The sequence below is a fragment of the Lacerta agilis genome, chromosome 11 (genome assembly GCF_009819535.1).
Source record: "Lacerta agilis isolate rLacAgi1 chromosome 11, rLacAgi1.pri, whole genome shotgun sequence".
In the NCBI taxonomy this organism is placed as follows: domain Eukaryota; kingdom Metazoa; phylum Chordata; class Lepidosauria; order Squamata; family Lacertidae; genus Lacerta; species Lacerta agilis.
In genome coordinates, this window is record NC_046322.1 from 32,955,860 (window position 1) to 32,980,367 (window position 24,508).

General features: G+C 42.4%; 1 protein-coding gene across 11 annotated transcripts in view; it reads right to left on the reverse strand.

Moving 5' to 3' along the window:
- MEF2C (myocyte enhancer factor 2C) overlaps window positions 1-24,508 on the reverse strand; it is a 169,697-nt gene that overhangs the window by 136,215 nt on the left and 8,974 nt on the right. For 9 of the 11 annotated variants that reach the window (XM_033163904.1, XM_033163903.1, XM_033163900.1 and 6 more), the window contains exon 2: window positions 19,813-19,910. The gene's annotated coding sequence lies outside the window, so the exon portion shown is untranslated. Of the gene's footprint in view, window positions 1-10,506; window positions 10,985-19,812; window positions 19,911-24,508 lie in introns of those variants that run through there. The other 2 variants (XM_033163896.1, XM_033163893.1) reach the window with 1 other exon arrangement.

The window sequence follows — 24,508 nt, forward strand, 5'->3', positions numbered from 1 at the left end:
GTCAAAGTCAGCAAGCCCTCCATCATAATTTACCATTGCAAAGTCACCATTTAAATATACTAGGTGAGACATTATATACATATCTTAGCTTGCAATCAGAGAACAAATTTATTTTTCAGTGCTGAAGGGCTAACTAAACCACCCCCCCCCAACTTCACCCAGCAATATGTTCTGTAGCAGACCACTTTAAGGTGGCATAGGATTCTGCTGAAACCAAAAAAGCTATGCGAAGCCTGCAGTCCATAAAGCATACAGGTCAGCCATTCAAAATAATGAAAGGTACAGTTTGAAGAAGTTTCGCAAAGGTTTCTTGCATTCAACAAAACTCAAAAGACAGATTCAGAATTGAAAATTTGCTTCAAAATACTTCAATTTCTGTTGTTGAGAAACAATTGACAAATAAAGTATTGTTCATTGGGAACCAATTGCTTAAGAAAATTTTTTCCTACTGGACTAATCCAACTAAGGAGATGGCCTCATGGCATCAATTCCACAATATCTTAGAGTACTTTAGTAGCTGCACATTCAATCACTTATTTTAAAATTGTCGGGTTTCCAGTGACTAATTAGTGCGTTCCCTTTAAAATACAATATTAAATTATCTTCCACTGCCGGCACTGCCATGCTTTTAAATTTAATAACAGTATCCATGATCTGATATCACTAGGGTTACAATTCTTTTTTAACAAAATGTTTACACTTTAAAGCACTTTAATGAAATACTGTTTCATTCTCTTTGGTAGTTAAATGAGTCTATCAGTTACAGTACCTCATTAACATTAACGATCATATTACTGTGTGTGAATTTATATATAAATGTATTTTGGTTAAGTTCAAGTAGCTACATCTGACGGTAAGTGGCAAGGATGCACATTCTAGGCTGCATTTTCAGCTGTGTGGGTGTATAGAATGTCTAAGGCTCCTATGACATTCCAGTTCACATTTTGAACACTGTAAACTAGGGTTGACAACTCCTTTTGCCGTGGACAACAAAAATCACTGCAAGTAATGATTGTCAGTTCTTTTTTCCCGACAAGCATGTACAATGTGACCAAAAACTGCTACAGAATACTTTTCAATCAAAACAAATACTTAAAAAATATTAGTGATACTGTTTCCTGTTTGTTTATTTATTTATTAAATTTAATCTTCTACTCATGACTTTTGAAGCAATTTTTGAGAAAAGACTGAAACGATCAAGGGAAACTGCTAAACCAGATTCATCTTCCTCTCCCTCCTCACTGGTCTAGCTTGCCCTTAAATTCAAATGCAACGGGTGTCTCCTTTATAAAAGGAAAGTATTTTGTTGAAAAATTATTTTATTAGCTACAACCCACCTGCAAATTTCTCTGTACAATAGGGAATGAGCAACGAATACAGAATTGGAGCAATAAATCAAAGAGATGAAGAATTTATTTTGGAAATCATCATCCCCGATCTCCTTTGCATTATCTAGCCAAACAAAGTAACATATCCACAGTGGGATTCCAAGCATGTTTTAGTCAGAAGTAACAACCACAAGTTCAATGGGACTTACTTTCTAGTAAATTGTGCTTAGGGCTTCAGAATTAAACACACTGTTTGGCTCTCCACCACCAGAAGCAAAACGTTGTCATTCTGGGAGTCCACAGTGTTAACATGGACATGAAGACTTGGCCTCCTAAAATGTGGTTTAGGGTAGCAAAATCAAAGGAGAAACAGGACCACACCCAAATCCTCGCTCTGATGTGACTGTTTAGACCACATTGGGCTTCCTTTTTAAATCAGGAAGCTCTCTTGCTGTCCACCAATTGTGCAGGAACAACTTTGTCCATTTCACTATCCGGAACAAAAATCTGCTTTTCATCAAAACTGTAGCAGTTATTGCAGTTGCATTGTCTTTAACTACACTGATAACTTTAATTGTCTGAAATAGAAACTAGGAAAACATTCACAATAGCTACATCATTTCACTGTTAAAGGCAACATTTTCTAAGGATTGTTTGATCTGCTAACTTTGCTTCTATAGATGTTGTCTCTGAGCAATTAGTCCTCTCAGCCCTTTGTACAAAGTCTTTCCTCTTTAAACAGGTATTGATTGAATATTAAAAGCAAATACTGCAGTTTAACCCAGGCAATGGTTGCATACCGCAAGTGGCACTCATCCTGCTACGTGTACAAACTCATCCACTGTCTTTAACTGAGTTTATCTCACTCTACACCTCTGGCTTAAAGTACTAAAAGATAAAAATTAAACATATATTAGATAGAGTCCTAGGCCCAGCATATAAACTAGCATTGGCTTCAATCATTTTGCAAATAATAGGGTCAACTGAATGCTGTCAACCATCAACATTAAACACTGGTAATATAGCCCCTCTCTGCCCCACTGAGAAATAAAGCAACATTTCACATATATACCGTATAATCTTTTCTTTTCATTATCTTTTTACTTTAGAGGAGGGAGCACACATTTAACTCATTCCCTGATCACATTTTTCTCCATTTCAAATCACTGCCCAAGTGGCATTTCCCCTAAAAGGTTTTGCTTCAAGTGTTAGTTTAATCAAACTTTGAACTTCATTGCTTTGCTTGCTGTAAATTTTCCTCTCCCAAAGTAATTTTGCTTTTTTTTTTGGGGGGGGGGTGTCAAAATAAGCATTGGGAGATAGTGAAGTGAGTGAGCATGTAACATATACAGGTAGTTTACTCTTTATTTTCTGGCATGCCCACATAGTTGGGTCTGCCAAAACAACTGTTTATTCTAAAGGTAGTGTCAATTCTTTTGTAACATCTCCACCACAAATAATTCTTAAGAACAAGTTCCAGAGCTCAGAGCTTACAGTGGTCTTGATTTATCAGATATAATCCGGGCATTGCCATAGACAGAACTTGCCAACATCAGCAGAGGGTGTAAGACTGACATACCAAGAATGTCACCAGAGTACCAAGGCAGCACCACACATGGCTCTGTTGCCTACAAGAAAATGCTTTAGCTCTTTTTCATTAGGCAATTATTCCTTGTGTTTGTCAGGACCTGCTAGGAATAGCACTGGGAACCTTCATTTCTGCATGGCTGCCCTGTGTGGTCTGCTACCCAACCTGGCACCTTCCTGGCAATGAAGTGTTCTCAGGTCCCAGACTTGTCCCTTAGATTCATGTTGGCAGTTGGGTCCTCCGGACATGAAGGCTTCCTGTTTTGACTTCCTGAACAAGATCTTCCTTGCTCTTGCTGTATTCCTGTGCATTCTTCAGCTCCAATTCCCACTATGGTCTCTCCTAGCTAACTCCTTGGCTCAGCTCCTAGTTCCCAGCCTCCTCTGACAGCTGACTCTGTTGTGACACTGTGATACAGTGGCCGTCCAGCCTGTGGCCTATGCCGTCCCTTCCATTTCCTGTTCTTTACTCCCCATCCTTGAAATCCCTCCTTGACAGTGATGTGACAGAACATGGGCACTGGCTTAAATCATTCTGGCATACCAAGATGTTCTCATTCATTTAGCACTGATGTCCTGAATTGCTATGATAGCTTTATGGACAGGGGAACCTGTAGGAACTGGGGGAGAGGCTCAAGACTTATGGATGTGAGAGATGGAGCACAGTAGAAATAACTAAATCTCTTATCTGTAGCAGTAATGCATTTAATTATTCCAATCCAGCCACTTACTTAGTTGCAGAGCCGCTACTATGATCTCATTTAGAAAGAAATTATACATTTGTCTTCAAGGACTCCCCCCCCCTTCCACTCCTTGCCACAATAGTTTACAAGATCTTCTAGGCACACTTGCTTACAGGATTGCCCAATAAAATCCAGGTCCTTCTTTAATGTATTGTACGCTAGCATTAAAAGTTGCCTTCTGTTTTCCAGGAAAAAGAAAAGTATGTCTTTTCATGGAAAGTGTGCAATCTGTTTTGCTTGTTTGCTTTCCTGGCTAAGGGTGAAAACCTCTCATGTATTTTGACATTTCCAGCGTGTACATATTTAACTAACCATTTGGGAATTGCCACAAATGCCTTACTAGGGAATGCTTCAACACAGTTTATCATATGCTACGCCATTTCCTGCTGGAAGGACAGGTGAGCCAAAAGAGTGTAACATCCCCCCCCCTCAAAACCTACTCAGTTCTATACAGTGGTACCTTGGATTACAGATGCTTCAGGTTACAGACTCCACTAACCCAGAAATAGTACCTCAGGTTGAGAACTTTGCTCAGGATGAGAACAGAAATTGTGTGGCAGCGGGAGGCCCCATTAGCTAAAGTGGTACCTCAGGTTAAGAACGTACCTGCAGAACAAATTAGTTCTTAACCCGAGGTACAATTGTATCATCTTTCTGGAGCATTCTGGAGTACACACTCGTGTGAACATGCATGTACACTTACTAATCTGTTGCCTACCTGGATGTTGCGTTTCATGCATTCTTATACATTCAGTACAGCTTGCAGTATACCCCCTCCCCTGAAGAAAAGATATTTCCAGGTGCAATCCTGTGCACAATCCATCTATTTAAATTCCACTGGCTCCAGAGAAATTTAAACAGCCCTAACTATGCACAGGAATGCAGCCCAAGTATCCTGTGACACCTGAGCAACTGATAAATAGTAGCCCAAGAGCTCACATCAAGAGCCTAATTCATTAGATGTCTTTGTTAAAACCACTTAACTTGATAGCAAGAATCTGTAAGGTGACAAATGAGCCATAGTCCCATCACAAATGACATGAATAAGTGGCAGATTCCAGAATTGTTCTTTTTCTACTGCACAGACATTTGAAATACAGCTAATTGTGTGGCAGCATTTTAGCTTAAAGATTTGCCACACTTGATAAAAAAATAATAATAACAAATTTCAGCATATGTCAGCAAGAACTACACACCCAGAAAAATTGTTTTAATTAATCGTTATATGAAATTGAGTGTATATTAACACACATCTTCAGCTTTGGGTTGTGGGGTGGGAACCAGTTTCTTTCAGATGGTTTTAGTCTATATTGTAAATTCTAGACAGAATGAGGCTAAGTGTCTTATCACCTCTATATTTGCAGCCTAGGCCATAAACCACATTTATAGCACCTTATGACATCTTGGTCTTGTGTAAGAAAGAAATTACTTTTCATTGCTGAGGATGTTCATATCCCAATACTTTATCCAAAAGTTGAGATTTGTGAAAAATGGTTTAAAGCCACCTAAACAGACTTTTCACGGTTATACACACACACACACAACAAAATACAGCTGGTAACCCATAAAAGACCATCTCACAACTTTACGTTATAACAATAAGAAGTTGCTAGATTCTTGATAAGCAAGTTTCTCCCTCTTCCTAATACACCCCTCTACTGCTAGATGATATTCACTTCATTAAGTTATTCAGCAATCCATTGCGACCGCACAAAACATGGGAAAACTAAGAGATTTTTGTTTGGTGGCTCGGCCCCCAATGAAATAATCACTACCAGAGATATTTACAGATTGAATCATAATCTGTACGATGTAAATGCTGCTTACAAACACAGACATATCCAGATTTTATTAAAAAAAAAAAAAACATGTAACACAAACCTAAACCAGAGCAGTTGTGAGCTTCCACTCTATTCTTGACACTTGAGAGTAAGTTGAAAGAATTCATTTAATTCCCAGCAGCATCTACAACATTCTATGATTAAACTTTATTATTAATAATGCTTCATGAAGTATAACAACATGCCTTAAAACAGTTTCTTGCCACTTAAACTTCTACTTTATAGTGCTATGAAATGCTCAGGGTAGGTTAAACGCTCTATTACACTGTTTATATATTTTCGCAGCCTCAAAGTAAGACGGCAATCTTGCCACTGTTCGTTTTCAATGCCTACACACTCCAGTCCACAATCTAGTTAAACCAGAGTGCTTTGGTGTAAGTTGACTGTCACCCTAGTCCTAACACACCATTTAAAAGCAAATCCCACTAGTTTTAGAAGAGTTTATTTCCAAGTAAACATTCTTAGGGACATAGCTTTGGGTGAGTCCTTTTTCTCTAGCGACTGGCTCTTCATTTCTATAAGCATTTATATTAAGCCCTACTGATTTCAGTGGTACTTACTTCCAAGTAAGTGTGCTTAGGATCATAGTCCAAATCAGCTTATTAACATGTACTGCACCTTAACCAAGCAATGAATCCTACAAATAAGGTCATGTGAAATGAAAAGGTGGGGGGCGGGGAGGACGAGGTCAAGAGAGAAACACATAGGAAATGAAATTTCCTATATGACAAATAGGGGGAAATCTATAGCTAAATGAGTGCTAACCATTTTAATTATATTATTTCTAATCCTAAAAATACAAACCATCACTAAAAAAGATTTTAAGCACATCAGTATTAATTTTAGAGATCACCTTTACCTCTGCCAAAGGCAATGGAATGGAATGTTTACATTTATGGCTGACTCATTGGGGTCACACCCGCGTAAGACACCAAGGGGTATCCATTGGGTTTTATCAGGTTTTAATAAAAGGGGAGAAACTAGGCAATTAGTCAGTTGGAACGTTCAGTGCTTCCAAAGTTTAATTCAAAAAATATTAGTTAACCCTCCAGAGATGCGAATACAAAAAAACACAACTGAGTATTCCATTCTAAAAGATAGCCAAAGCTTCTGGGAGGAAGAGAGTTTAAAAGCCTTGCACACATAATAAGTAAATAAATTATAAACTGAGGCAAATAGCTGCCATCCTGAAATTATTCAACAGCAATCTCCATGATTCCAACAGAAATTCTCCAAAATAAACTTGTTAGAGGATTCGCTGTGCCTTTACATGGCATTTTACTATACAGGCACAGTAAGAAATAGGTGTAGTCTTTGACTTTCTGAACGATTACTTGGGAGGAAGGTTCATATAACCAGGTACTGCATATACATAAAACTTTAAGGTTCTATAGTAATTGCACAGCCACTGAGCTCTCAAAGCATTAGAACACCATTAAGCTGCAATTTTTGAATGATCACATTGCAAACCCCCCTCCAATTTTTTAAAAAATGATTTCCCCATGCTTCCAATTGCACTTAACAATGACTAAGCAATCATGCTATAGTAGCCCTTATGTAATAAATAACCAATTGAAAATGAAGTGTGCCTTGCCACGCAGCAGCAATCAGCTTTTATCTCTGTCCAATCAAGTTGACATCTGAACTGCCTAATCCTCCTTTTGTAAGGCACATAAGACTTTGTTGTCACTGTTGGTTTTGTGAATTGTCTCTATAAGCTGCTCTGATTTCCTAAAGATGACAAATCCCAGCGAACAGCCAAGCTCTACTGCACTGCAGTCAATGCGACAGTTGAGATTAAGGTACAGAACTGAAGATACTAGGATTTAATCACCTGTCCGCATGTAACATATTGACCGCCAGCTCTCATGAGATTAACTTAAATCTGTTCAGAGCAGCAAACCAATTACTATATTCAAAATGCAAAGGAATGTGCCTGAATATCTTCAGATTTCACTTGCAACTTCTGCAGTCTGCGTCAACTAGTTCTAAAGTATATACGTTGTACTTTACAAACATAAATGCTGCAGACCTATGCCATCAGTCATTTAAAGCCACAACTTGCTACACTTCAGTTAGTTAACAAACTTTTTAGCAAGGTGTATACTTTTTCTGAATTTCATTTATAACATTTAACTTGCCAGGTACCTAGGAACGTACATTTACATAAAACTTGAATTTAACTCAGGGAAAGAACCCACATTACACAAAATACAACATGATGTGTAGAAATGATGAAGATACTATTTTTATTTCCATGAATAGAACTTTGTGAACCTCATATAGAAATAATCAGAGAGTTTAAAACCACTCAGATCCATGTTATTCTAATTTTGGTTAGGCTACATAGCTAAGAAGTTGGTCTATGTCCAACAGGTTAAAGTCTGAAAGTTATTAAAGTGATCATTCTCTCTGGCATCTGACATGAAATCATGACTTGCTGAAAACATTTAAAGGCTTCTTGTCTTGTAGAGAAAGTATGCCCTTGATTAGTGTGTCAAACTTCTGAAAAATTTACTTCTTAGAAATAAGACATTTTAAAAGCAAAATAATTGTGAACAAATTCTATTAAACACAACAACATTAGCAAATAACTTTCCTTTAGAAGCAAGTTCCATAGATTTCAACAGAACTTGCAACTTAGTAAATGCGTTTTGGAGTGCGGTGTTACCCATTTTTATCCATGTAATAAATGGAACATATAGAACTTCATTAGTTTTCAGTTCAGAAATGTTGAAGTTGAACTGATAGGAATATTTCTGTCCTCCTAAGAGTTACTTAATATTTTAAATCACAGGACAAAAATATTTTTACATCTTTGAATATATGCTTTAGGTATATAAATGTCTTTAGCTTAGGGATATTAAGACAGGTAGTTGCTTACATGATGGTTTATGAAAAGTCAGCCATCTGCCCTATTATCATAAGAATTTATCAACAAGCGAGTTATTTGACTACAACTTTTTTTCCAAGTAAACATCCTTACCATGAGGGCACTACATTGTCATTATTACACGCATAAAGGATTCCAGAACAGGCAACCCAAACAAGTACTGTAACTTTAACAGCATTCTATACAATTATATTTGTAATGCAACCCCAGGTACACATTTCTGAGACAACCTCGCTATAGGTGCAGTGTTTATAATTTAGCACACTTTAGAGAAAAGCAAACCTCATATATTCCAACTATTTGCAGTTATCAGCAAGTATAAATTGGCTATCTAATCATTTATGTCATATTTGGAACCTGTCAAAAAGTGATTTCTTTCTGCTTATCAGCTTCATTTTACTCATTCCTATGAGTTGTCTATTGTTACGCAAGCAGTTTTGTGAAATCAAACTCATAGAAAGATCTGCAGGATAAAATCATAGAACTGCCCCCCCCCAAACTAGTATCATAACATACAATAACAATTCATATATGTATGTTTTGCTAGATTGCAGACAATGCTTTCCAAATCTTGAGGATTTTAGCCAGTGAAATATATTCCAGTGTTTCCAGAGGCACTGAGTAATCTTGTATAATATTAAGAATAGATACAATGCGCACTGAAGCATAGGGGGGACGACACATATAAATGCTTCAAAATGCTCATTTTATTGACTATAACTTCCTTAAAACATAAGTGACACATTATGATAAAAGACTCCTTGAACCTTATTTAGGACTGAAGTAGCATCCTGAAATTACTCTGTAAAAAATAGCTCTTGGTTCACAGGTGATTATACTCCTATGCCCTGCCTCTATTATGCCTTAGGGTTTAGCATTATTACATTGCATATAAATATGTATACTCTATAACAACAATGCCACTGCTAAGTGCCACTGGGAAAGGAAAAGAAAACAGGCTTCACATATTTGTCTAATGTAATTGGCGAACTGGACACTTTTATATCCTCTAGTAAAGCAAATGTAAGGTACTGATACATATTTAAGACAATGGCCTTCATGTTTCATTTTATATATGCTACTAAAAAGCATTTTGTCTTGAGCTAGGAATCTATAGACCACCACTGAAATATTGGCTGAATGCCCTTCTTCTGCTTGATCATCTTAAAACAGTAGCAGGTATGAGGTGTGTACCATAAGCATTTAATTTTAAAAGACCTATCTTGGTTACTCTAAAGATGAGACACTACAAGCTTGGCCAGATACGTATACTGTATATGAAAACAACAAGTTCTACAATTCAGACAAACAGCATTATTAAAGTAACACTATTCTCACATGATCTCCCAAGTCAAGTCTATTGTGCTACTCCAAAATATAACTATTTTCAAATAATGAAATACTATCTTTTATAGATTTCCCTTCCTCCATCACACAAAACTAAAACAGGGTGAAAATTAGATAAATAATGAAGTTAGACAGCTTGCAAGGGAGCGATCTAGCTTTGCTTAATTTACAGCTAAAGTTGGAAAGGCTGGAGAGAGAGAGAGAGAGAGAGAGAGAGAGACCTTTTCCCATTCGGATCTCCCAGACTCCCCCATCTCAGAGCAAAGTGTGCAAATGAAAAAAGATGCTCTGGGAGGGATGCTGTGTCGAAAACTGAGGCATTAAAACAAAAGTGATGTGCTCCACACAGCCAAGTTGAAAAGGCCATTTGCACTTATGCCAGCTTATTTCTTCACTGCACACTGTTTGATAACTCGCAGGGCAAGTACTCCAAGGTCAGACAAACAAACCTGAGTGCACTTCACAATATCAAAACACACCAATGACGTGAACTAACTTCATGAAAGTTTAAATACTCATGCAGCTGATGGAGGATGGGGAGGGGAGGGGAGGGGAGGAGAAGAGACACAATTTCTCTGCAACTTTAACTATGTTGGGTTTGAGTGCAAAGTTACTTTAAAGGCACCCGACTACGCTATGCCTGCGCCACGCACGTTCTCAGTACATGTTAAGCCGCCTGCCATATAAAACATTGCAATGCCTCCACGAGGGGCTGAAGGAGCAAGTGAGTCTATGCTACTTCTCGATGAAATCGCACGTGTACTTACATTGCAAAGGGCTGGATGATCAGGCTAGTCCTTGAGATATTTTCCCCTTCTTGGGAGCAACCGAGGGAGAAGAAGAGACAAGACACCGAGGAGAGTGGTGGGGAGGAGGAGGAGGAGGAGGAGGAGGAGGAGGAAGCAGGGGTGGGGGGAGCCGTTAGTTCTTCCAGCCTTGTAAAATGTTCATCACCTGGTTCAACATGCAGCCTCCTTTAACCGCACATACGCGCGCGCACCGCACACGCGCGCACACACACAACCTTGCAAAGCAATCCAATGAGCAGCCAGCGGATCTCTGGCGATGGTGGCGGCGTATGTGTGTGTATATCTGAGGATTCAGGAGGCGAAAGTGCCCGTGCTGCTGGCCGGATTAAAAGTAAGCAGGAATCGTCCTGAGAGCGTCTAGGAAGTGACAGGAGGCGAGTGGGGGAAAAGAACAGCTCACAGGCTTTGTAACATCACGGATGGAGGGGAGAGAGAGAGAGAGAGAGAGAGGGAGGCAGGGAAAGGAAGCTTCACAACTACACGCCCGGAGAAGCTTCTCTTGCTTGTGTCCTCCCTCCTCCTCTCCTCCTCCTCCCTTCCTCCTCCTCCTCCTCCTCCTCTTCTTCTCCCCTCTCTCTCCCACAATCCCAAACGAATGACTCTCTCCTGCCGAGCTGGAGAAATAATCAGTTTCACTCTTGAAAAAAGGGGGCGGGATCACATCCCGAAAGCGTTTTAATAAAACAAACACAGGGAGAGTGAGGCGAGAGACCAGCTAGGAGTCTAGAAAGGGAGGAAGAGGCGATGGCAAAGCGCTCTCGCTCTCTCATTCTCTCTCGCCCCTCTCTAGTCTCAACGAGATTGATAAATTACTCCACTACCCTACTTTAATTATGTATATGGTATGCAGAATAAATCACCCAACATCAGGCACCTCAATCAAGCACTTTTTAAATGATAATTGCATCTTGGCTGAATCAATCTTGCCATGCCTGACATTTTGCTAATTTTAGTTTTTTACGGGGGGGGGATGCAGGGAGAGCTCGCACACGCGTAATTGGGGGGGGGGCACGTCTTGGTTAGTGGATATGGGGAGTCGAAGGACTTGGCATATGCCACGGAACAAGCCTTGGTGACAATCCTTATTATTATTATTATTATTATTATTATTATTATTATTATTATTATTATTATTATACACGAGCAAAGCGATCGCGCGGCAGAGAGGCAGAGAACACCGTCCCGCAGATGCCGGTCCCCCTCCTGGTCAGGTCTGTCTGTGCCTCCCAGAAGATATTGGACAGGGGCGGGTGGGGGCGAGGAGGAGAGGACGCCCGAGATAATGGCAGGAGTCGTCTGGGCCAGCGAAGTGGTCTCGGCCAGAGGCGACTCCGGCAGCCCCCGAGGCGCGCGTGGATTGGGAAGTTAAGAGGGAGGGAGGGAGGGAGGGAAGGAAGGCGCCCGGAGATCCCCAGCGGCAACACTTGCAAAAACAAACAAACAAACAAAAAACCCGGTGGGTCGGTGGGCTGGGATGGATGTGGAGCCAGGAGGGCGAAGGGACGGAGCTGGGGTGGGGGAGCTGCTTAAATGCTTAGGAAGCGTGGCGTCTTCGGTTGCCCAGTGAGGAAGACAGATGAAGCTAAAGCAGGGAATCGGCCGGCAGATAAACGCTAGGTGCGTGTCCGGATGGGCTCCGATCCCAGCCCTCCGGCTCAATGGAATAGCGGATCGGAGGAGCGGCGAGGCTCTCGGAGGAAGCAACAGAGGGAGTCCCGCTTGCAATGCAAGGGAAAGTCTGCCGCTAGCGGCGGCAGCACCATCTCGTCGACATTGGAGGCGGCAGCGCTCGCTCCACGCTGCCCAGCCAGCTTAACTTTCCAACGTGCTCGGAAAACATTTCCCCGCCCGAAAGCCTTCGCCCAGCCGGGGTGGGAGGCGAGAGGCAGGCGGCTGTTGTAGTTTCGTTTCTTGCGGCGCGCTGACCTTTCCTCTGCCCCCCTCCCTCCACCTCTGCTGCGCCTACCTCGCGGACCCTCTGCTCCACTCTCGCCAAAGTGGAGCAGCCCCACTTCCCAAACTCGGGCGGCTTTTCCCGTCTCCCCGCGTCTCTCTCCCCGCGCCAGCGTGACTTCACTTACCCGGGACGCTTCCAAACAAATTGCACAGGAAACAGGCGCGCGGGCTCCGGGGGAACAAGCGGGATGCTCCTACGATTTGGGGAGGGGGGGGGGGAAAGCCAGATAAAACTCGCCAGGCTTTGCAGCTGGGTCAGGGTGGTTGGAAGATAAAATAACGGTTCCTTCCTTTCCTTGCCCGGGAAGCCTAGGCGCGCTCGCTCGTCTGGCAGCAGCTCGCGTTCCCTGGTGCCCCTTCTGAACAGATCCTCACTTGGCCTTCGCAAACTCCGCTGTGCCAGCTCACCAGCTCAGCTCTGCGAGAGCATCGCCCGGGAAGAGCTTGAGAGCAACCTTGCCCCTTTGCCTGGCGACCGCAGCGCGGCCAAGAAGCGCTCCCTGGGCCCTAAAGTGGCCGCTATCGGAAAGGGGACAGGCTGACTTGCTGACCTTCCTCCTTGTTTCTCTAGGGCGATGGATCACTTGTGAAACTCCACGACGGTCTGCTTTCTCGATTCGTCGTAGTTTTGGCACTTGCCTTCTGATCAGTACATGGAGGGTTGTGTTTTCATTGCGGTGGGGGGGGGGAATAGAGGAAAGGTGTTCATTGCGTTCAAATACAGAATAAAAGATGACTTTTACAGAGGTGATAAATTAAATCATCATCATCATCATCATCATCATTATTCTGCCCATCTGTCTTGGTTGTCCCAGCCACTCTGGGTGGCTCCCAACAAAAAACAGTAAAAACACAATATAGCACCAATCACTAAGAAATTCCATGTACAGGACAGCCTTCAGATGTCTTTCAAAAATCACATAGCAGCTTATCTGTTTGACATCTGCTGGGAGGGTGTTCCACAGGGCAAGAGTGACTACCGAAAAGGCCCTCTGCTTGGTTCCCTGCAACCTCACCTCTCACAATGAATATTCATTTATATGAATATTGCTTAAACATACTTCACAACCTGATGAGGCCCCGAAAACAGTAGACAGTCCAGGTTAAATCCAAAATCAAGAGCAGGATAATCTGACTGAAATGTCACACAACAGTGAGCAAGCTTTGAAGCTCCACAGAATGCTTCTTCGGGCTGGATGCAAAGCAAAACAAAAAAACAGAATGTGGGCAAATGGAGAGATTTTTTTTTTTTAAGATGCCCAGGAGCATATTTTTTCTTTCATCCTCTCTTTTTCTGTTTGTTGTTTAACAACCCATCTGAAGAAGAGTGCTAGGGTACTTTGAAGCTTACTCTGTACGTGGAGACATTTACATTTATCTTACTGTGCATATCACCATATTGCTAACTTTTAGGTTCCCCCAACCCCATGAACTAATGCAGCCACTTGTATTTTTTTTAAACGGAAACAAAAAAGTATATATTTAATTAAATATCCCTATTGCCAAAAGAAAAGCGTAAGTATTTGTACTTTGGAATTCAGTGGCTTTCTTTAAAAAGAAAAGGAATGGAAAGGTATCTATTTATTTATACGGAATAAGGGACTGAACTTCTGTTCCCTGCAAGGGTGGCTGAGAAGCTGTTGGGTGGTGTAGACCTCCCTCTCCGCAGGCAGAGGCTTTCTGGGTGTGGGACCATGTTCTGCTGCTGTCAGAGTTTACCAGTGGTAACTCTGAAAGGAGCAAGGCCAGAAACAGGGTATTCAAGAATGCTGGAGAGGACAAGTTGGGAGCAGTCTTGGATCCAAGGCCCTCTCATTCACCCAACACACTCCCATAAATGGAATATCAGTGTCATCTGGAGGGGGAAATTTGGAAGGCTGAACAGTGGTGGGTCTTGGGAAAGGAAAACCTGTCTCCTACACACACACACACACACACACACACACCTTGCCCGTGAAAGCTGGCAGAACTTATAAAGTCACAGTTTCTCTACCACAGAGTTCTCCACCACCTATGATTGCTCTGCCCACTTACCAATTCAACATACCAATTTGCTGCTGCTTGAGCATTATTTTCTGGGCGTTAGGATTTATGCCACTGATGAGTGAACCTTCCAGCATTTTGTGATATCTGAATCCTTCCTTACATTTTTTTGGTATATCAAAATGGGATGGGAGTGTTTAAGATAAGTTCTAAGTTCTGATCACACCTTTTATATGCATTACGTAATTAAAATGCTGCCAAGTCCTCTCGACCAGACTTCAGTGTTTTGTCCAGCACCTGGCACACAGATGACACTATAGATAGTAGCATAAGGAAGAGATAGACTAAGGAATCTATAGCCGAACAGGAGGGGAGCAAGAGGTGTCTATGAAGCACATGCCTTTGTTTCAGACAGAATCCAGTTTCAGCCATTCTTCTACAATTGCAATCATTCCCATCAGATACTACACCTTTTTGCTAAAGGGAAGCTTTATTCAAGCACTGCACAATGATGGTGCTGGGCAGATTTAAACTTAAGGTTCTCATGTCCACATCCAACAACTGGCCATGGCATGACTCCTCCTTTGTGATGGAGGAATGGATGATGATGATGATGCCATCTCAGATGGTCAAGTGCCTATCAGTTTGGATGCACCACAAAAGAATGGTTTCTTACATAATCAGGGTATACCGGTATGTATGCAGACATATTGAAGTTTATAAATGAATTTTAAAATAAATAAATAAATACAAAATGGCCTGAAAAGGACCTGTGAACTTCCAGAGTTGAGGGCATAAAGACCAGAAAATGTAGAATAACTTTTTTTTATTGCCTGGAAAAGGAACTTCCAAGTTCCCATTGAACACCAAAGACAAAACTCTTAGTGACAATCATCATAGCACACAATACAAGGTAAGGCTGCAAATTAAGAGCAACGTGATATTGTTTTATTGCGTCACTGATCCATGTGTTATTGGAAAGACTTGATATTCTAGTACTTCAGCAGGCAGACACATCTCTCTCATGGGTATAAGAGGCACACCATAAATGGCTGAGGAGCAATTTTACCATAGTTCAGTATTTTGGATTTATTTATTACATTACAAAACTGGTTTTGAAACAATCTAGAAACCCTTCAGGATTGAAATCCACAGCATCAAATAGCACCCAGGAAAACGTGGGCCTGTTGATAACTGCCACACGTTCAGTCATACAGCACTAGCATTTTCTTTTCAGCACCAACCCTGCTCTTTCTTCCACAGTGACAAACAAAACACATACACCTTTAACGTGATAATCGTACAGACAACAGGAAAAATCTAGTTACCTCAGACAGATGACATGCTGCAATGCACTATGAAGGTTGATACACTATAACTCCTCTGTGGTTTCAAGATTCAATGTATACCTATTCTTGGGACCAAGCTCTAGGGGAAATTCACAATACTGACAATGGCCACTTAAGATGTATCCGAAAGATGCATGAAAGCACGTGTGCACAGCACCAAACCCAGAAATGACCGAAAACGTCAGAAAACACGTCACTGAAAGGGTGGAACAGGGGCAGAGCAGAATGGGTTGGGGTGTGCTTATACGTGCTCCACTAACACGCATGGGGTCCAAGAATGGAACCCCTGTGCAAATTGCTCGTTGACTGTATATCACTTAGTGATTATGCAGCCACATTCCTGACACATGCATGTATGAATGCACACCACTCAATAATGCATCACACAATGACTTACCACTGATTGTGGTGAGCTGCCTCACTTGAAAATCATTGTGCTTGACATGGTGTGAGATGGTGTTTGATTTGTGATGGCTGTTTCACATATGGAAATAACTATTTGGTGTTGCAGCCATCAAAAAGTCCAAATGCATGGAGAAATTTCTGCTAAACTGCGCTGATTTCAATGGGAGAGTTAATCTCTCCTTTTGAAAGCAACGGAGATTGAAAATGCTTAAAAGTTTGCTGAAATGTGCACACCATTTTGTCCCCAGCTTTCAGGTTTAGGTGGTCCCTTTGGATCTTGACTACAGGCTTTAAGGTAGATCATTTAACTTTCTGTAGGATATGTCTTGAATTGCAGTAACACCAGGAATTCCTTTCAAGATACCTGGCTGTTCAAAGTCACAGAAGAAGAAGGGGACACATAATGTTGTCTAACCTCACAACCCCATAAATTGGATTGAGGACCATGATGCACCAGCTTTGTAAATAAACACGCACATATTAGTGAAAATATCATTTTTTAAAAAAGCTGTTTTTGCAAAAATGTGTACATAAGGGGAAATGGTATACAAAAATGTGTACTGTATATTATTCATAGTGAAATGCTTATGAATTTTCATGAGGACTTCGTTCTTCAAAGCAACAACAACAATGAATTTAAGACTGGAGAAATTAGAAGTGAGAGAAACATTGCTTTTTCCCATTGCTTTCCCATGGTCATGGGGTATGGCTCATTTCTTTTCAGTCACCAGCCTGCACTAGGAGAGAGGACACTCCTTCTTTCACTCTCACAGGCCAATCTGCCCCTTCACACCCTGGTTGTCTCCAAGGAGACAAGCAAGACATGAATGGAGGCAGAGGCTGGGCTATTCCATGGAGAGAAAACTTCTCTTTCATCACTTGCAGCACCACCTGACCATTGAAGCCAGCTTGCCCCCAAGGAAAGAAGTCATGCAGACAGAGAAACAGAGACCTATGAGCCTACCATAACCTGACTTCATATAGAGTTCAGTAATGAATCTGACTATAAACAAAGATCTATGGTCCCCACAGTCTCTTATTCATTTCAGATTTCTAGCATGTGCTAGAAGGGCAGTAGAGTACTCAGTAGGACATAACTTGCTTCCAGGTGACCTATTGAGCATTCATCGCGATTTCTCTTCACAAAGTTTGTGGGGAGGTTATACAATGTTGGCTGTTTGTTGCATACTCATCCTGATTTGTTTGTGGGAGGTTTATACAACTTTGTATCAAAATACTGTTCTCTCTCACTTTCCAGTCTTGCTGTGCAAGAAGGCTAAATCCACTTTCATTTCGCAAAATGAATTTTCAGATCTGCAATTGAATTCTTATCCACAGAATAGAAACAGTCTGGAAGTGGCTCTGAGATGGGATTTAGGAACTGGATTTCATAGATATCTTGTTGGTAGATGTAGGACTAGAGAAGCTATTACTTGTTCAAAGTGTCTATTTTTTGCGCACAAAAATAGGGTGAACAAAATTCAATCTACAGACTATATTAGCTGCTGTTTAGGCAGAGAAAGAAATACATTGGAAAATCCTTATCCTTACCTATGGTTATCCAAGAACTGTATGTTCACATAGGCCAAACTGGTCTCAAATTATTCAAAGCAAAGCTGGGGGCATTGAAAAAATGCAGGAAATTATATGCACCAAGATGGTTGTCTCTTGGACAAGGGGTGACAAAACTCAACAGTGTCTGTCATCTTGGTATGTTGCCAAACACGCAACACAAAATCACCTGGGAGAAGGTAAAATAAGGGGAGGGGGGAATTATATGAGGCCAACCTAAGTGTAGTGAGCAAAATTCTAGAATCTCTTGCATTTCTTTGGAAGGAAGCTGCTGCAAAGTGTTGAAATGTCTCAAAGGCAAGGCTCTCCGCTTGACAAGGCAGAGGTCAGCACTACTTTGGCTCAATAGCCCGAAATCAGAGAATGACACCACTGAAAGAAATATATGCAGTCGCTTCATATGTCCTGTGCATCGTCTACATATTTAGGTTATTAGGGCCCAGTTTTTTAATAGACATGACCTTATCCTGGGGACTGATACTCAGTGGTTTGTGCCAACATTACTTTTCAGTCGGAGCAAAGTTGCCCAAAGCAATGAATAAGACACCTCCCCCTTAAAAAAAAGTGTTTCAGTACTTCATAGACAAGCAGTACAGAAGTCACATTGTTTCCTTCATTCTTGAAACTCAGTAGAGAATATTTTAAGGCTTCAAATAAAAATAGTTCTTACAACACCTGAAGAATCTTCCTGTGTCATTTAGCATTCAATATAATTTACACTGAAACACCATCACCTCCAGACCATTATTTTAAAAACATGTGTTACAAACAGCCAATAATTGGCAGCAAATCCCTGTTGGATTTCTTCCAGGAAGGTAAGATTAAGGGTTCCTGTTAGGCCTAGGCCTGCTGGCAACAGGAAACAGAAAATCTTGCACCATTTCCCAGCCTTCCACCTGAAACTTACATCTGAATTAAACAAAACACACGCGGGGGGGGGGGGAATGCACAACAGGAGGTGTAATTATTGGAGTAATCAACCCTTCCATACCCTTACCACGGGCTGAGGTGCAGCCAAGTGTCTCTATCCCTTACAAGTATGATTATTTCATGGTGAGCTCAGTTAACATCCCCTTTCAGTAATTATCCGATTCCCCCCCTTTTTTCCAATTTGGAGTGATAGTCAAATGTTTATTTCTTCAAAAGAAACAGCGCTGTCAATTTACATTGAAAAAAAGCGACAATTAAATTACAGAGTACCAGAGTCACATTTGAATACCCCAGAGTTTATACATCCTAACTCTGGGTGACTTGGGTTCCATTTTTCTGTTCAGAGTTCAGCCCCACCCCATGCCTTCCTATGCTCCTCTCTACCACAGGCCTGTCTTGAAAGAGTAGTTCACGAAAGCACTTCTTTCTACATCTGTCTGCTTTTAAGCTTGGCCCATGCTGGGTACAGCTCTTGAAACAAGCTTTAGGGGAATATATATATATATATATATATATATATATATATATATATATATATGTAAGCTGGGGCGGTTGCCACAGCAACCCACCCTGAGAGGAACCAAGACTATAGATTGATCTACCCCACAAGATTTTATTCAACAATACTGTATTTGTTCTCCAATCATTCAGAATATTCTTTCAATCCATATTGCTTTTATAATTGCCCATAACATATAAATTCCAAAAATCTCGTTATAATAGGATGTAGATTCCAGGAGGGTAATTTAAATATTTCACAATCCATAGGGGAGAATGAAAATGTATATAATTTCTTGTGGAATGAATTAATTGTAAAATATATTTTCAAAGGCAGGAGCTGGAAGGGTGACACATGTATATTAAATACCGTGGCATGCCATGGCTAAAACGATATAATGTACAATAAGTAGTGATTAGGGAGAAGCTTTGTCATCTGTATACCTTTTAGTACACACAACTGCAGAGTTTAGCTTGAGCCCTAAATCCAAAAAAGGAAGCAATAAATAGAGCTTTTTGTAATATTGAATGATCTTGCAGGAGGCAGGGAATTAAAATATGAAACACTCACCACATATACCCTCTGTATTCCAAATTCATCCACCTTCGGTGCTTTACTTAAGCTGTTCCATAGTAGTTACTTCACAGTTTACAACTCTTAGTCGGCACCTTGAATGTTTAAAAGCAGAACAGTAAGACATTATTAAAATGCAGGTCTCTATTCGTGAAGCAAATAATATGAAAATCCTTGAAAACAACAGTTCCTGTAAAGCTTTAGGCAAACTGGTTGATATCACTTAGAAACTACATATTAACAAGCAACTAAGATCGAGTATTTTGAGTAAATACTGTTTAAATTATCCAAGATGCTGAATTATCATAGTAGTGAACCACACCAAATCTGGAATGCTAGACTGAAATAAATGCAAACTGGCATATTAATGTGAGATGCTTTATACGAATTGTTGCTGTTATTGTTCATCTTAAGATTGCAGGGCAGTACACAACATAATATAAAACCATACAATAAAACAAAATGATAATAATAAAATAGCAATAAAATAAAATAATCTGACAACATAGAACAGTCCCAGAGACTCGAAACTAGTGCCTCAACTTCAAACGACAGAGTAAATAAATGTGTTAGAAAAACATTATTGGGCAGGCCAATTGTACCTCCAGTAGGAGGGAGCTCCATAAATTTACAACTATTTCATATTCAGTAGATATATTAGGTCAGAGGGATCATGATAGCAGTGCTGGTGCCATGTATAATGGAAAGAGCACCACTCAGATGAGTCCCATTGAAATTACTGTACCTAAGTTAGTCCTGCTCACAAATTTTAATGGGTCTGCTCTGAATTTGACCAACATTGGATACAGTCCCTTGAGAATATATTTGGTCAACATGGTGCTCCCAGCCCCAAAGTACTTCTACCTACATTCTAGTTGTATGTTAAGGTGCTGAACAAGAAGAACAAGAGTCTTATGCGGACAACCTTTCAGAGTCAATCCATCACAACAGAGCCACCATCTTCACTTGGAACACAGGTGGGGTTTTGTGGTTTTTTTAAACCTTTGTAAGGGCTATGATTCAAAGTAATTCTAGTTCCTAGTGCTGTAGATATAGTCATGCTTCTTGATCATGCTAAAGGACCTCTCCCTCTCTCCAACCTGACATCTGATGGTGGAAAGAGGCTCTCCTGGTTAATGGTTTTGAGGACTATTGGCCATGCGTGCAGCCAGGGGAGTACAGCTGCCCCCTAAATCAAGTAAATAAATAAAAATACTTAACTAACTGACCAATTGTGTCACAGATAGCTCAGTCCCCCCCCCCCCCGATAAATCCTGGCTACACCCATGCTAGGCAGACACTGAGAGATCTAGGTGTGTGTGTGTGTTTGAATATAAGCAAAAAGGGGAAAACAAATCTGAGGCTGAGGTTACTAGAAACAGTTGCTAAGATGTTTGTAGTTGGGAAGATGGACGGGTGTTGCTTGGTGACTTTTACTGTTTGTCTTCGTGTATGCTTCCCACCTGCTCCTCCTGTATATTTTGTAAATAAAGTTTGCTACAAGAGGGGCCTTAAGTCTCTTACAGAGAAATTGTTTCTATAAAAGTCCTTACTGGGACTTCCAGAGGAAGCAAGGAGGGTGAAAAAGCATGCACACATAGCATTTGATATACAAAGTATCACTAACTGAACTATGTGTGTGGGAATGTTTTATTCTAGGTCGTTGCCATAACTTGGTGGTAGAACACATTTTCCATGCAGAAGATCCAAGGTTCAACCCTTAGCATTTGCAGGTAGGGCTGTGGAAAACTCATGCCTGAAAGCTTGGAGAGCCACTTCCAGTCAGCATAGACAACACTGAATTAGATGGACCAAAGGTCTAAGCAATATAAGGCAGCTTTCTATGTTCCTAACTCACAAAATGCATGGGGGAGCCATTCATTGTATTGCTGTAAGCAATAACAAAGTGTTGGTAGTCTGTATCTGCATCAGAACTCTGTTAACTGTATTGAGTCTAAGCCAACTCAAGTCTTGGGTTGTTTACTTGGAAGCAATTCCTGCTATGGTTCATGGACCTTAGTCACAAATAAACAACATGCCCACAATTGCAGCCCTGACTTTTTCTTTTCTATTGCAGACTTGTGTTCAGCTTGCTCGTTCTTTTCATACTTTACCTCCTCCACAATGGAGGCTGCTTGAAAGGATTGCGGGTTAACCTATTCCTTCTACATTGTGATGCAGTTGTACACGCAATACACAAAGCAGAGGTGTACCGAGCCGCTTGGCTACCGGGGGCGGCAAGCCAAGGGCACCCCCCAGGGGCGGGGCCTCGCTCCGTAGCGTATGCGTCATGATGTCATGACAAATGCGCTATGGAGCGCAGCCCGGGAAGACTGCACATGTCTGCACATGTGCAGACCTGCGGGCTGCTGCGGACATGCGCAGTCCACCCGGACTCCCAAGCTGCTGCCTGGCACCCATTCCATGTGGCGGCTGCTCGTGTGGAAGGGCTGCCAGGCGGCGGCTTGAGAGTCGCACTTGCAGGGGGGGGGCGGTGGCTTGGGAGTCAGTCCGCCCGGACTCCCAAGCCAGGTGGCCGGGTGGCGGCTTGGGAGTCCGGGCAGACTGACTCCCAAGCTGCTGCCCGGCCACCACCCCCCCCGCGAGTGTGACTCCCAAGCTGCCACCCAGCAGCCCTTCCACACGAGCAGCCGCCTGACGGAAGGGACGGAAAAGGGGTGCCGGGCGGCAGCTTGGGAGTCGCACTCGTGGTGTGGTGCAGAGTGTCACCATCCCCAGGCTGGAACCCGGGGCAAACCGCCCCCAACGTCCTGCCCTTGCTATGCCACTGACACAAAGTCTACTGTGGGGGAGTTGTGGGCATTTTCACGTGGTCTCTTGAATGCTCTAGCATGCAAAACCTCTTAGTTAGGTGTCACCAACCTTTTCAGGCCCAATAACACATTTGGATTTTTTGTGTGAGTGCCATGGACACCCCCCCCCCATGTCTTGTCACCTGTCACTCCCTCTTATCAGCCCACCCTCATTTGACAGAAAAAGTGAGCGCACAAAATTTACTTCTCCAAGGGATCAATGCAGGGTTTAGAAGAATTAATCTGAGCTTTGAAAAGCCCATACAGCTGAAAGAGGAAGTGAGAACGAGACTGTGCACACATTTAGTAGCTTAAAACGCAGCTAGGCAGTTCTTTTTCTCAATTCGGATTGAAACTTGTTTCGGAAGGGGTGGCAGAGGAAGCATCAAAATGTGGCATTTCGTAAGAAATTGCAGAATAGCTCTGGGAAACATCATGTGCACACCTCTCCCCGAACCAGAAGCAGGAGTATGCTTGATGCTGGACAAACAGAAGTGTGTGTACAGCCACGGTGTCCCTCTTCCAACTTTGCTTCTTCAGCTTTATGTACTTTCCAGAGGAGAAAAAAGAGCCAATGTCACTGTCCTTGCCAAGGGGGGGGGGGGTAGGGAGCAGAGCGAGGCGGCTTCATGGAGAAGGACCTCAAGGTTTCCAAAAGCCAAGAGGGTCAAGCTGTGGCTTCAAAGTTTATTTATTGACTGGATTTATATACTGCCTTTCTGTCAGGAAACCCAAGGTGGCTTGCAAGTTAAACACTAAAACAAATACATTATATAGAAAGGAGGCTGACTGAGTCCTCTCATGCCATGTAGGAGCTGGTGGTATGTGTCAGGACTCCCTTGCTTCTTCTGCCTTCCCTCGGGGCACGCAGGTCTCAGGGAAGGTTCAGAAAGAAGGAAAGAGAGAGATCCTCAGAGGGGCCAACGAGGTCGCACAACCTGACGACTGCAATCCGCTCACCGCTTCGATCCTCTGCCGCCCGCCCGCCAGAAAAACCGCGCAGGCGGCGACGAGGCGCGTCGGGACGGGGCTGCGATCCCTACGCCGGCTACGCGGGAGGACTTCCTTTTCCTCCCGTCTCATGCCAGCTGCCGCCATGCCGCCTCCGCCTCCTGCGCCTGGATATCGCCCGTTAGGAACCCAAAGGGCCGATAAGCCAGGCAGCACCCAAAATAGTCCAGTCTGCAGGATGCTCAGCCTCTCTCCTCGTCCACCCCCCTCCAGTCTTTTTTTGGTGTGGCCCAAGCCACGCGGCTGGCAGGAAGCCCTAGAAACTAGGACCGACCAACGGGGGTGCGGGGGGGGGGAAACGAGGAGAACGCTTCATACTTTTCCAGCGCTCCATTCGGACCTCGCCGCCCCTCTTCATTTTCCTCCTGCCGCAAAGCGATTGGATGCTTGACTGCCGGTTAGTAGCTCAGATGCTCCACGGTGCAGAGACCAGATCCCCCTCTTCCAACTGCAACAAGGATTTGGGGGATATGAAAAAAACAACCCACATCCACCCACATCTGAAAGGCAAGGGAATCTCCCAACAAGGAGATAACTCCCTGGCTGCTCTGGGTTGATTCTGTTTGGCAGGAGGTTTGGGGATCTATAGGGATTCATCTCATACACACGTGTAAAAGAGATGGTCAGGACGATCCTCTTCTCCGTGTTTCAGGTGTGTTCTTAAACAAAAATCATTTTTTCAGGAATGTGGCAAGGATTGTAGGAAAATCTTCCCCAACCTGGTGTCTTGGGCTCTCAACAGCCCCAGTGCTGGGAGTTGTAGTCCATAACTTAATGGAGGGCGCCATTTCAGGGCATGTTGCTTTAGAAGAGTAGAAGATCTCATTCCCACGTTTCCATTTTTGCATATTTGGGTGTTATGTCTTGTA